The following is a 14,281-nucleotide window of genomic DNA, read 5'->3' on the forward strand; positions in this document are numbered from 1 at the left end:
TTGCAAGGTGTTTAAACACTGCTTCCCGTTAGCCCATAGTTGTGCACAACACGTTTCATTAGGGCGTGCACCCTGGGAATTAAATTAAATGACAACACCATTCTCACTATGCAGCCCAACAAAGAGAGTCAGTGCAAGGCAGGAGAAAAGCAGAGTGAGAGATACATATAATAATAATAATCATGAGACAGAGCATTCCACGAGGTTGGAGTCATCACTGAAAAGCCCCTGGCCCTGGCCAAGGACAGTCTGACTTCCTTAGGGCCTGGGACCTCTAAATTATGGTTATTCCTGCACCTTAAGGTCCTCTGTGGGGCATACGAGGAGAGGCACACATACACACAAAGGGGGAGGGGATAAAAATAAGGGGTGGAGCCAGAGGCACACACCCCAAGAGACCCCAGCCTATCAGCTCATCCCATACACATCCTTCCCCTGGTTGTTACCTACACTTTATAGCTTCTGAGTCATCTCTGAGGCAAGATCCCAAGCTGACTCTGAACCTCTTCCTCAGCAAAGGCAGAGACTGAGAGAAACACACACACACACACTACACTACACACTGTGTGCATGCATGTGGAGAACAAGCTCCCCACTGCTGCTGGCGCTGCGATTCCTGCCACACACAAAAAACAGAGCCATTCTTAGAGTGGGAGTCTTCCCAGTTGCCAGTTTAAAAACATTTATGGAGCCTGCAGCCACTTTTTGTGGGGAAAGCATTAGGGGGCGCCGGGGCACACTCAGCACACCCTATAGGGGAGCAGAGCATTTTAATCCACTTCATCTGTTCAAATCAAAAGTTCTGGTTTGTGCTTGAATTGCTCCAGCAAAAGAGTGATAGTCTGGAAATCCCCTAAATCCATCAACTGTGGCGAATGTTTGTGTTTCCTAGTGTGTGGGAAGAACCACACTACGCATTTAAAGCACACCCTGCACACATTTAAAGCGCGTGACTTTCCCCAAAGAAACCTAGGAACTCACAGAGATACAATTCCCAGTACCCTTAACAAGCTAACAAATATATATATATTATTATTTCACCAGTTTCTATAGGAACTCAGTTAGGACTAAAGCTGGCTCTGTAGCTACAAATTCATTTGAATTTCTATCAAGGTAAAAGCACTTAGAATACGCGGGCCACAACGTATTCCAAAAGAAATACTAAATCATAACCAAATGGTAAAAGCTCGCGCCTGCATGTGCCCAGTTGCTGAAATCAATTTGTGTGCGCTTCCTAAATCTGTACTTATTTAGGCATATACTTCCTAAACTTGTACAATGTGGTCTTATGATGCACCAAGGAACTGAAACCGTGCTGACAACTGTTGTCATCACCTGTGTTGACTTGACGTTGAAAATGGCTCCACTGGTAGCATGGGTGGGAGAGAACAGCACTACACATCATTACCGAAAACACTATTGACATTTGGTTCTCAAATATTTCTGTTGCGTGTATTCCAGACAGGGCAAGAATGTATTCACAGCTAAACCTTTTAATAAAACCAATTTGAAGTAACTGATTACTGAAAACAGTTGCCAAAATGGACTTTGCTGCTTCGTGGAGATGAGGCTTAAGCTAACATTTCCAGTAAGGAAGGCCAGAATTCCCCATTTCCATGCAAGTGAAGAAATGCTGATGCCTGGGAACTTTGCGAAACGGAATGCCGCTACGGGAGGACATAGCCGGTGGAAAATGTTGTTTGGATGAAATTAGCCCTTTAAGCATTTCTGCTGCATCTACATATACATTACTGCTACTTATACATATTCTTTTGTTTTTAAGCAGTTAAATCAATTTTTATTACACAAGAAAGTCACTTTTAAGACGATTAAAAATTATTATTATATTATATTATATTATATTAGTGTGTATTTAGAAAGAAAACAGTGAGAATGCCAACAGTTGTCAGCTCAATACATCATGCTACTTATACATATCCATACCCTCCAAGTGCCCCAATTTTCCATGGAAAATACCAGAATTCTGAAATAAAATTGGGATTAATGGGTTTCCTCAGGATGGTGGAGAATGTGTGCACTGTGCCCTGTTGGTGTGTGGTGATGGAAATGCTCTGTAGGGGGTGGTCGCGGGGGACAGAAAATAGGGGGTTGAGGAGGGTCAGTTGGAGTGAGAAATGTCCCTATTTTCATCAGAGGAATGTTGGAGGCTATGCATACAAAGCCATGAGAGCGCTTCCCTTCTGCCCTGTAACAATAGTCCATTTGCTTCTGTTGTTGCTGTTTAGTCATTTAGTTGTGTCCAACTCTTCATGACCCCAATTTGTTCCTAGTGCTAGCAATTCCCAAACCCCTATGCTACAGCCACCGTCCTGTTTTGAATGTACAGTGGTACCTCGGGTTAAGAACTTAATTCGTTCTGGAGGTCCGTTCTTAACCTGAAACTGTTCTTAACCTGAGGTACCACTTTAGCTAATGGGGCCTCCTGCTGCCACCGCGTGATTTCTGTTCTCATCCTGAAGCAAAGTTCTTAACCCGAGGTATTATTTCTGGGTTAGTGGAGTCTGTAACCTGAAGCGTATGTAACCCGAGGTAGCACTGTATTGCTAATTCACATACATGAGCCTGCTCCCTATGGGCTGAGCCATGAGCAGGGCCAGCTAGAGACACTTTGGCACCTGAGGCAAAACACAAAATGGGAAGTAGGGGTGAGTGGAAGATCTATATCAGAAACAAGGGTAGTGGGAGACCAGCATTGTGGGAAGCTTCTGAGGAGGCAGCAGATCCGGTCTCCAAGGAATACACTGCAGCTATTGCTGCCTCCTTGTCAGCAGCAATGGGTGATGTATTCCCTGGAGGTCAGATCTACTGCCTCTGTGGATCCTGTTGCCTCACCTTCCCTCATGGCTAGGTTTGCCATGCTCTGGTTCTGTGGGAACCAGCGTGGAAAACAGTAAGTGGTCAGGACTGAAGTCAGAACTGTAGGGCAATCCAGGAAGGATGGTTGAGAAGCAATCCAAGAGCCCAGAATTCAAGAACATGGGAACATGCCAGAAGTCAGGAAGACCGTGTTCAAGCAAGGCTGGAAAAAGAAGCATTTTTACAATCTTTCTGATGGCCTGGATGGGTGGGGTAAATCCAAAGTCTGAATGTACTTCTCTGAGAAACTGCCACCTGCATTTCAATGATTCACTACCCAGGGGACTGCACACAAATCCAGCAACATCCAGCAATTCCACTCTGGGTGTGGCCGTGTTCAGGAGATTGGAAGCATCTGCTTCCACCCTTGTCAGAACTGGAAACTGTGGTTAGTTTAGTTACAGTTTATCTCAACCATTCAGAATCAGAAAGTTTGGGTTGATCTTGGCTTGTTTGTTGAAACCATAGTTGGACAACCATTGGACTAAACAACAAAGTTACCGTATTTTTCGCTCTATAAGACACACTTTTTCCCTCCTAAAAAGTAAGGGGGAATGTGTGTGTGTCTTATGGAGTGAATGCATGCTACGCAGCTATCTACTGTCAAGGGAGGGAGCACATAGCCATTAAACGCAGATAATTTCGTATCAGTGCCATTTATGATATAGGTAAGTGCTATTGTGAGAGAACAGGACCTTTTCCGTGTTCACACTCTTTTCTTGTAAAGAGCTACAAGAACGCTTATCCATTAGAAAGTAAAATAAAAATAAGAACCCAAAGTTAAAATCATTTGATATGGCAGGGTCTTGACCACAGCCATGCAAATGCATGGAATAGTTGCAGATGGAGGTGAGAACCACAATTAACCATCAATCTTCAAATGCAGTGTGTGTGTGTATCCTGAGCAGTTATCATTGAACTGGAGGAGGGATGAAGTTGGCATCCCCTATAATCACAGGGGGTGAACTATTTCCTCGCAACAAAGACTCACATCAACATATGAGACTGCTTTAAATTGGGAAGCTTTGGCCTACTTAACCTAATAAGATTAACTGGCAGTGACTCTCCAAAGTATTAACCTTTCCAGCTTTACTATCTGAGATTCTTTTCACTACTTCAGCCCCTTGATCAATTGTCCTGATCCCATGGCTACCTGGTGGTAAGTCAGTATTTCAAGTCCCTAGTCCAGGGTCAATCCACATGTCCAAAGTCCAAAACCAAAGCACAATCCCACAGAGATCCTGGAGTAACCAAGCTGATCTCCATCAACAGGGGCAAGTTGAGCAGACATAGCATCTCATCCCTGCTGTCCTTTTGTATTTTGCATGTGACCCTCACCTGTTCCAAGCCTACTCCAGCTAGGCAGGCATGGCCAAACTTGGCCCTCCAGCTGTTTTAGGAATACAATTCCCATCATCCCTGACCACTGGTCCTGTTAGCTAGGGATGATGGGAGTTGTAGTCCAAAAACAGCTGGAGGGCCAAGTTTGGCCATGCCTGATCTAAGGAACCACACCCCTCTTCTCAGAGCTAGTGAGCTCCACCTGGCCAGCTAGGGAGCTGGGCTATGGGCCCTTCCCTGCTTCAGCCTCCTGGAGCAACCCTCCCACTGCTCCCTACACCATGTTTGTGGGAACAGAGCCCTCTCTAGCTCTGGTGATGGGTCCTGCTTCTCTGGTTCCTGTGCACTGACCATCATCCCTTCGTCATCCTCCATCACCCTGTGAGTGCTTCCTACACCAACCTCTCCTTCCCCGACCCCAGCTTGCCCAGGTGTGTCCCATTCCTGCCTACACCCCTCACCGGGATCCTCTTCCTCCCAGTTGTCCTTCCAGTTCATGACATCAATGCAGGACATCCAGAGTTAGAGCACCCACAAACTGATGGCTTTCTAGCACCTCCTTGAAGTTCCCCAATGAGGGGAGCCCACCAGGCCTCTAGCCAATGGGTTCCAGTATTCAACTGCTCTTCTCATTAAGAGGTCTCACCTCATGTTCATCTGAAATCTGCCATCCTGTATCTTAAGTCCTGCTCTCAAGGCTCACAGAGAAACAAGTCTTTGCTCTCTTCTGTGCAACAGTCTGTCAAGTATTTGAAGAGTGCTATCAGGTCTCTCATCAATCCTCTCTTCCCCATAGGACATATATTCCATATGGTTGAAGAAGGATATAGACAAACTGATTCAGAGGTTGGCAGAGCAGATGACGATTGACCATCTTCTTTGCTAACTTCTGAGTCAGTTTGTCTGTACCTATCTTCAATGCAGAACCAGAACTTTAGTACGAAACAAAATAAAAAAAATCATTCCAGTAGCACATTAGAGACCGACTAATTTTGTTATTGGTATGAGCTTTTGTGTGCATGCACACTTCTTCAGATACACTGCAACAGAGGTTACCAGACCTGTAGGTTTACCACACCTATCAGTCAATCACCCATTCCCACCACCCTTCTGACTAATACCCCTCCTCACCTTCTAACTATATATAAGGGTCTGGTGACTTCTGTTTCAGTGTATCTGAAGAAGTGTGCAAGCACACGAAAGTTCATACCAGTAACAAACTTAGTTGGTCTCTAAGGTGCTACTGGAAGGATTTTTTAAAATTTTGTTTTGACTACGGCAGACCAACACGGCTACCTACCTGTAACTAGAACTTTAGTACTTGAGTCAACTAAATAGTTGTGCTAGCGAGAGCCAGTGCAGAGTCCCAGTAGTACCCTGCTCTTCCACCACATGCCCCTGCCCCTCAACTGGCTTGGGATGCGTGTGGAAGATTCGCCAGAACAGCACATAGGGGAGTAGAGGGGGGATTGTTCTATCAGGCAAACAGGATCTATTTCCATGACACTGAATTCAACCCACAGACTGAACCAACCGTTTTTACACATTCTACAGAGAAAGCTCCCACGATTCAGGCCTGTGTCAAGATAATGCCAAAATAATTCAGATTTGGCCTCAAGGAAATCCAAATTGCACATTCAAAATAAATTACACAAGCTAAGTACATTGGCATGCCTCCACTGGTTACAATTTACAATTATGATTTATCTGGCTTACAATACGAAAGATGTCTGAAACCTACTAGCAGAATAGCAGAATACATGGAGGGAATGGAGAAAGGAAAAGATGTGGTGAATAGGTACAGGTGGACACACACAAAAAGAACAGCAGTCATCGCAGTTCAGCGGAATGGTAGTTTAATGCAACTGAAGATTCACCAGTTCTGTCCCAAATGTGCACAATTCCGTTGTGTGAAACTGTAATGTATCCTTAAGAGTACAGCAAACTCATGCAAATGTGAATGCACTTGTTCCTCAGTGAACCCTAAATCCTAAACCCTAAACTCTCTTGGTCAACTAGGATTTGGACTAGGAACCTCCTGGCTTGCATGCAGATGGTTTTCGTGGTGTTCAGTGCAAAGCTGCAGATAGAAGGACATAGAAAGCACCAGTCATATCAAGTGAATGAGGAATTTGCTGCCCGTGCCAACCTATGTGCTCATTGGATTATCTAAGTCCCACACAACTTGCAACCGACCCAGGGTGCCATCCTAGGCAAGTGGCAGAAGCATAACCCACAACAACTAGCATGCGGCAGAGTTTGACTCAGTGAGTCACATTGCTTAGCCCTGGACTATCCCAGGCATAGGATCACAGGGAACTGCCTTACACCAAGTCAGATCATTGGTCCATCTAGCTCATCATTGTCTTCACAATGTTCTATGATGCTGGAGCTATACACTGCTTAACACCAAGAACACTTGATAGGCTGGAGAAAAGTAACAGAGCTCAGGGTCACAGAAGGAAGAGAAAAGCGATGACCCACCCACCCACTTTGGAACTGGCCCTGGTCCACATTGGCTTTAGCCCCACCCAGTGTTTGTAACCCCCTCCCCGCAATATTTCTTCTGAGGCAATGCAGCATTGACAGAAAAAAATGTTCTTCACCTGGTTCATGCAGTGGTCTAATAGCTGTCCACCACCAATACAGTGGTACCTCGGGTTTATACGCTTCAGGTTACAGACTCTGCTAACCCAGAAATAATGCTTCAGGTTAAGAACTTTGTTTCAGGATAAGAACAGAAATCGTGCTCCGGCGGCGCAGTGGCAGCAGGAGGCCCCATTAGCTAAAGTGGTGCTTCAGGTTAAGAACAGTTTCAGGTTAAGAATGGACCTCTGGAACGAATTAAGTACTTAACCCGAGGTACCACTGTACTGTTTTACCATGGAATCCCATGGGTATCTTCCCAGAGTTCAATGGGGCTTACTCCTAGATAAGTATGTGTCAGACTGCAGCCTTAATGTGCAGGGAGTAATACATTTTCTGCCCATATTAAAGAAACAGGGGCATGGGATATGAGGGGCATTATTACCCAGACCTTTCATCTGCCTTTAAACGCCGGTGTTATGGTCTAAAGCTTCTTCCAGCAATTCAGCTAATGCTATATGATATACTAACACTTTATCAATCCAATATACATCATTGATTAGGAGTCTTGCGTGTATTTCCTGTGTGGCTCCAGTTTATATATGCTATGCTATATTGGTTTTGTAGTGGTTTCACATAAAAAGTTGATATGGAACAACTTTCTGCCCTTTGAAAGAATTCACACGGAGTCCTGAATCAAAAATTCAAGCTGCATTAGAGGCAATATTATCTCTATGACAATTGTTCCTTCCCTTAAAACGACTGGGATATATGATCACAAAACATTTTCTTATTTCTAGTTAGTGTACATCTGACAGTTGATGCTTCTTGATTGATACATTTGGTAACTTCATGCCCAGCCATTCTCATTTCAAGTATCCCTACATCACAAAATTCTCTGGGACCAAGCCCAGGAGAGATACGGCTGATATAAACCAGTGTATTCACCTAAGGGAGATGTGGTTTTCAGCTGGGTGCTGATTTTTGCCTATTGATCACGAAGGTAATGAGAAGATTTAGGCACATTTCTTGATTTTGTAGCCTTTGCAAAACACACAAGTCAATCCCTTCCAAGCGTCATTCGTATAAACAGATACTTCAGCATATCGTTTGCATCTTTACAAAGGAAACCTTAGAAAGCAAAGTTTTGCTTCAGAGCTTGCATACAGAATAGTTAAAAGACACAGCCGGCATGCAATCATCCACTTACTGCGACTTTTTCCATCCCAGTTACACTGTTCGAATCTTCAGTGCAGAAAGCTTCACTACTGAGCAGTGGCATTTTGTTTAACCGATTCCAGAAAATGTCTGTATATCTCAAATAAGCTTTATTCCCCCCCCCCCAAAAAAAAAAGAATTTAAAAAGAAGCCTTCCAGGTTTACCTCACAGAGATGGCAAGAAGGTAGAAGTAGCCAGAATTACTTCTCTAAATACTTTGCCTGTGTATACAGAAAGAGAGAGAAGGGGTGGGAACCCAAAATCCGACTCAACCTCCACTAAGCATAAAGTTCAGATTTCATTGCTGAGATCATTGCTCTATTCTCAGCACTTTTGCTCTATATGTGTGATTCTGACCGAAACACGTTCTGCAGCTGGAGGGAGCCTTGTCTAAGTGGAATTCTACCAAGCTTTCCCTAGTTACTTCTGTCTACTAAATGCAGACTGATGTTTTGTGAGACGGGGGCCTCACAGAACCAGGCCCAGATTGCTTGAAAAGTATTTCCTGCTGTTGAGTAGTAGGCATGTGAAACAGAGAGAGACAGACAGAGAGAGAAGAAAATCCCGAAACAGTGCACAATAAAACTCTGATTTGAGATACGACCCTGTTCCCTAATTTGTGGCAATTCCCATATTAATGCACACATTCATGTGAATTTCATTGGCTCCACCCCCACCCCCGCCATGCCAAACGCAAGCACAACTCTGAAAGCATTTCAGATTTTTGTTTTACTCTCTTGAGCAACAAACAAGCAAATGGCTAGGAGAGTTGGCTTCAGCTAATATACTGCAACTCTTCAAAGGCAGTTTTTCTTTAGAGTATCAGGCAAGTAATCACCAGCACAAGAATGAGGCACGAGGAGGAAAGGGCAAGAAAGATGCAAGATGCAGGGAGAGTAAAATACGCAAATAAAAGGAAAAGGCAAAGTTTTGCCAGTGAGCATTTTAACCAATGAGAGATATGAGAACAGAGAGCCATTTGCATATAAAGGCAACAGTGTGCATAGGGAGAGAGAGATAAACACAAGACATTACCTCTACGGAGAATTCTCCAGAGTGTCAGAGATTCAGGGCTGTGAAAGCATGAGGACAGACTCCATCTTGATCATATTAGAACTCAGCTGACATAAAACACTTGTAACTATGCTTTCCCAGTTTGACAGGGTGCCTGAATCATATCTCTGGAGCAGCCCACAGAATCTACATCCTCTATTCTGTACAGATTTGGTGAAGCTATCTGCTGTTTATCTTTTCTGCTTTCTTCTGCCTCCTCTGAATGATTTCCTCCCAGTTGCTCCAGCCTGGGAACTTGGACTGCCATTTGGTTTTGATTAAAACCAGACAGACAGCTCTGTAAAAATTTGAGAGTAAGCTAATGGAAAGCACTGGCATGGCTTTAATTAGAGTATCAATTAATAATAAATGTTAACTATTCACATAACAAATGCTACCAGAGCTCTTGAGGTAATTTCTAAGGAGCATAATAACTTATGTTATTTTAGGTTGTCGTGTGTTTTTTTAAAAAAACTCAGACCTGCTTTTTTTTATAAATTTTTTTTTAAGCTCTAGCAACAAGAATCAAAGAGGCAAGTTCTCTTAAGGAATGCCAAACAGTATGACAGAGCTGCGTTGGCTGATTTGCTTGTAATTTGGAAGAAGTGCTGATTCTGAGTTTTATTAAGTTTTTGAGGCTACACAAAGTATGCACTCTGTTGACTCACTTACGGTGTACCAAAACTAATTTTATAGGTATTTGGGGGGATAGAAACATAGGAAACTGCCTTATACTGAGTCAGGCACACTGGTCCATCTAATACTGTCTACACGGGTTGGCAGCAGGGTTTCAGACTGGTAGTCACTCTCAACCCTATATGGAGATGTCAGGGCTTGAACCTGTGACCTTCTGCATGCAAGGCTGAGGCATTACCACTGAGCTATGCAGTTACTGATCAAGGCTATGCTTTGGTATTTTATTTAAGCACTCAGCTCAGGTGCCTTTTTTTGTGGCAGTACAGTGGTACCTCGGGTTACATATGCTTCAGGTTACATACGCTTCAAGTTACAGACTCCACTCACCCAAAAATATTACCTCGGGTTAAGCACTTTGCTTCAGGATGAGAACAGAAATCGTGCAGTGGCGGTGCAGCGGCAGTGGGAGGCCCCATTAGCTAAAGGGGTGCTTCAGGTTGAGACCAGTTTCAGGTTAAGAACAGACCTCCAGAGCAAATGAAGTTCTTAACCCAAGGTACCACGGTATTCACCTCTCTCTTTTGTTTTGCTGCCCATGGCAGCCATTTTGTGCTGGCACCTCAGGGCTTTTATCAATATATGAGCACGATTCCAATCATTCCAGTGCCTTACAGATTCCTGACTGAAAAGTGATACTGGAAAACCCCAATGTTCGTCAAACTAAAAAAACTAAGTGTTTGACTAAACACTTACAACTAACAAAACAAATATAGATATTAAGATGTAACAATTGGAAAATAACCAAGTGTAAGAGTCGATCTGAAAATAATTATAATATAAAAATGACCAGATCAGAACAATATTCAATTTAAAGAATGCATTACTGTATTAAGGGATATTAAAACAAGCAGGAGAAGTTAATATGTAATGAACCAGAAGAGGGAGTTGAGCGAAGTTGTAGGTTGGGGGATGGGAATTGTATTTTTCTTGCTTGCTGAGATAATGTTATTGTGATGAGTAAAAAACTGTTAAATTTAATAAAAATTAATTTTAAAAAAGGAAAACCCCAAGTTTTTAGTCCTTGTGAATTTCATCTATTGTGACGACAAGGCCACCTTCTTGAGTGTTGCCCAGGAACTCGTGGCCACTATGACAACCAAGGAGCTGTTCTAGTTGCCTTCTAGCCCAACACATTCATCAGGGTTCGAGGGGTGATTTGGTGTTTTGTTGTGGTGGTGGTGTTTAGTCATTTAGTCGTGTCCGACTCTTCGTGACCCCATGGACCAGAGCACGCCAGGCTGTTTGGTAGGAAGAGGATAATCTGTAGAGAAAGCCCTTAATGACTTTATTGCCATAGAGCAAGGATGTGAGGTCTGTGGCCCACCATCTGTTCTTAGATGGCAACTTCCATCATAACTGACATTCACCATACTAGCTGGGGCCTATGAAGTGGAGCTGGAGTCCCAAAACATATGAAGGGCCACAGGTCCTTCACCCCTGTTCTGTGGCAATGAAATCACCAAGGGCTTTCAGGGACGCGGGTGGCGCTGTGGGTAAAACCTCAGTGCCTAGGACTTGCCGATCGTATGGTCGGCGGTTCAAATCCCCGCGGAGGGGTGAGCTCCTGTCTTTCGGTCCCAGCTCCTGCCCACCTAGCAGTTCAAAAGGTACCGCTTTATAGCGGGATGGTAAACAGCGTTTCCGTGTGCTGCGCTGGTGCTGGCTCGCCAGAGCAGCTGCGTCACGCTGGCCACATGACCTGGAAGTGTCTTCGGACAGCGCTGGCTCTCGGCCTCTTAAGTGAGATGAGCCCACAACCCTAGAGTCGGACCGTACGGGCAGGGGTACCTTTACCTTTTTATAGACAAATCAATATCTGGTGATGAAGGTTGGATTCAAGAGAGCCTCTTCCTTCTGGATGAGTGAGGAATTGATTAAAATGGCCTGCATTTGAAAGCTGTTGGACTTCCATAGCACCCTTGGCATATTTCCAGCAGACACAATCCACAATAAATTCACTCATCACATTTGTTAAATGCTAAGTGAAAAATTATGTATTTTTCCGTGTATAAGACTATATTTCCCCTCATTTTTTAAAGTTTAAAATTGGGGGTTGTCTTATACCTGAAATGTTACAATTAATTATTTCTTAATTTTGGGCTCAAAAATAGGGGTTGTCTTATACATGGGGGCATCTTAAACACGGAAAAATACATTATATAAAGTTGAGTAGGCAAAGGGGACTATAGGAAGTCAGATAACTGGTCCATTAAGTTCAGTATTGGTTTGTTCTCCAGCGTATCAGACAGGAGTCATTGCCAGACCTATCTGGAAATGCTAGAGATCAAACCAGAGAACATCTGAATGCAAAGGAAATGCCTTACTGAACTACAGGCCCTCCCACAAGTGATCACTAGGAAGATGGTCAGAACCAAGCCTTATGAGGAATGGTTGAGGGAGCTGGGTATGTTTAGCCTGGAAAAAAGGAGACTGAGAGGATACATGATAGCCACCTTCAAATATCTCAAGGGCTGTCACATGGAAGAGGGAACAAGCTTGTTCTCTCCTGCTCTGGAGGGTAGGACTCAAACCAATGGCTTCAAGTTGCAAGTAAACATCAGGAAAAACTTTCTGACAGTAAGAGCTGTTCGACAGTGGAATGGTATCCCTTGGGAGGTTGTGAACTTTCCTTCCTTGCACATTTTCAAGCAGAGGTTGGATGGCCATCCGTCATGGATGCTTCAGCTGAAATTCCTACAATTCTATGATTCTAGCCCATTCCTTTTCAAACTGTAGATTTTACTGCAATGACATGGTGTAACAAAAATGTTTTTGGTATTCTTTTGTATATGGAAGAAGATGTCAAACACAAGGCCAGTAGCTTAATATTGAGTGGAAAAACAAGTCTGTAAACTTTCAAACAATAGGCGCAGTGAGGCTGCAGATACTGTTTCAAAGAAACTTGTAACCTTATGTGGTCTCCCCTTTTTGATACGCAACTCCAGTAGAAAAAGCCACATGATATTTATAGCACGCCACATTATTATATTAATCCTGGAGCTAAGAGTGTGAACCTGAAAACAGTAGATAATTGGCTCAGCCTCTCTTCTAAAAACATACCAAGTCAAGGAGTACTATTTTGCCTTTACAAATGAAATGAAGATGTGTCTTCAGAGATTTCCCCTGGAATGCTTTAGAAATGATCAGCTGGGCAAGATAAGATTATTTCAAATATCACTAATATTTGTTCAAAAGCTGGTGGGGTCAAGTGATCAGAACCAATGTGGGGCGTGTGTCACAGAGCCTGTCAGTCAGTAAGTCCCACAGCTCAAAGTTGGAGTTAACTCTTTATTGGCAAAAACACAGACTTGGCTGAGTGTCAGGCCTAATGAGCACAAGAGCTCATTCCCGGTGTGTCTTACACCATGAGTTGCTGAGACAAAAGGTCCCCACCTTCTCAAAGTTTTCTATGTCTCCTCCTCTCCAGGGCATCTTCCAAGCAATCAGAGACTGTGCCTGCTTGCAGCCAATCTCTCCTCTGCCCTTTTCATGCCTCTCCTGGTTCTGGCAGCCGGGGGAGAGGGGAGTTTTGCAGCAGGAGGGGAAGACCCCTGTGACACCAGCCTGTATCTCGACCTGCCTCCTCCTACTTGCCAGCTTCAGATTATTGACTCCCCTCTGCCATAGACTCTTCCAGCTCACAAAGCCCTTCTCAGTTTCTGACACTTCCTCTTCCCACTCTTCTCCTTCTGACCACTCGTCGTTGTCCCACTACCACTCTCCTGGCTCTGAGCCTTCTGCCCTTCCTTGGTGGGTCCCCAAATGGTTCCTCTCACATTCCTCTGCATCCATAACAGGGGGAAGGGCAGGTGAATCCAAATGGATACCATGGCAGCCTCTTTCAGCAAGAAGCTTAGTAGGATATCACATGCTTACAAACAGAAGGTTCAGGGCTTGACACACAGGTCTTCTAGCTTGAGACCCCACGACATCTGAGAAGCACTATGAGAAGTCAAGTTGGCAATGTGAAATCAGTAGCAGCTAGTGCGGTAGGACAGAGTCATGGAGCTGCCTTCTAAACACCATCATTGCTACAGCTTACCTGGGAGGAGGGCGATGGCAAGGTCAGAGCTTCCCAGAGCCTGGGACTCACAGCTGTCCATGGAGGCACAGGTCAATTCTGTGTCCACGGCAGTTGTCTACCAGCTCTGTTTGGTATGCAGGCTGAGACCCTACCTGCCCATGGACTCTCTCACCAGTGGTGCATGCTCTAGTTATCTTCCGCCTGGACTACTGCAATGCGCTCTACATGGGGCTACCTTTGAAGGTGACCCGGAAACTACAACTAATCCAGACTGCGGCAGGTAGACTGGTGACTGGGAGTGGCCACCGAGACCACATAACACCGGTCCTGAAGGACCTACATTGGCTCCCAGTACATTTCCGAGCACAATTCAAAGTGTTGGTGCTGACCTTTAAAGCTCTAAACGGCCTTGGCCCAGTATACCTGAAGGAGCATCTCCACCCCCATCGTTCTGCCAGAACACTGAGGTCCAGCTCCGAGGGCCT

At 44.4% G+C, this 14,281-nt stretch overlaps 1 protein-coding gene across 8 annotated transcripts in view; it reads right to left on the bottom strand.

Moving 5' to 3' along the window:
* The window catches only part of DLC1 (DLC1 Rho GTPase activating protein), a 250,599-nt gene extending 241,267 nt beyond the window's left edge, over positions 1–9,332 (bottom strand). For 2 of the 8 annotated variants that reach the window (XM_083457974.1, XM_083457972.1), the window contains exon 1: positions 9,059–9,332. The gene's annotated coding sequence lies outside the window, so the exon portion shown is untranslated. Of the gene's footprint in view, positions 1–8,014; positions 8,538–9,058 lie in introns of those variants that run through there. The other 6 variants (XM_083457970.1, XM_083457966.1, XM_083457969.1 and 3 more) reach the window with 5 other exon arrangements.
* Positions 9,333–14,281: the final 4,949 nt, after the last annotated feature.

Source organism: Podarcis tiliguerta (genome assembly GCF_965153285.1).
Source record: "Podarcis tiliguerta genome assembly, chromosome: 9".
In the NCBI taxonomy this organism is placed as follows: Eukaryota; Metazoa; Chordata; class Lepidosauria; order Squamata; family Lacertidae; genus Podarcis; species Podarcis tiliguerta.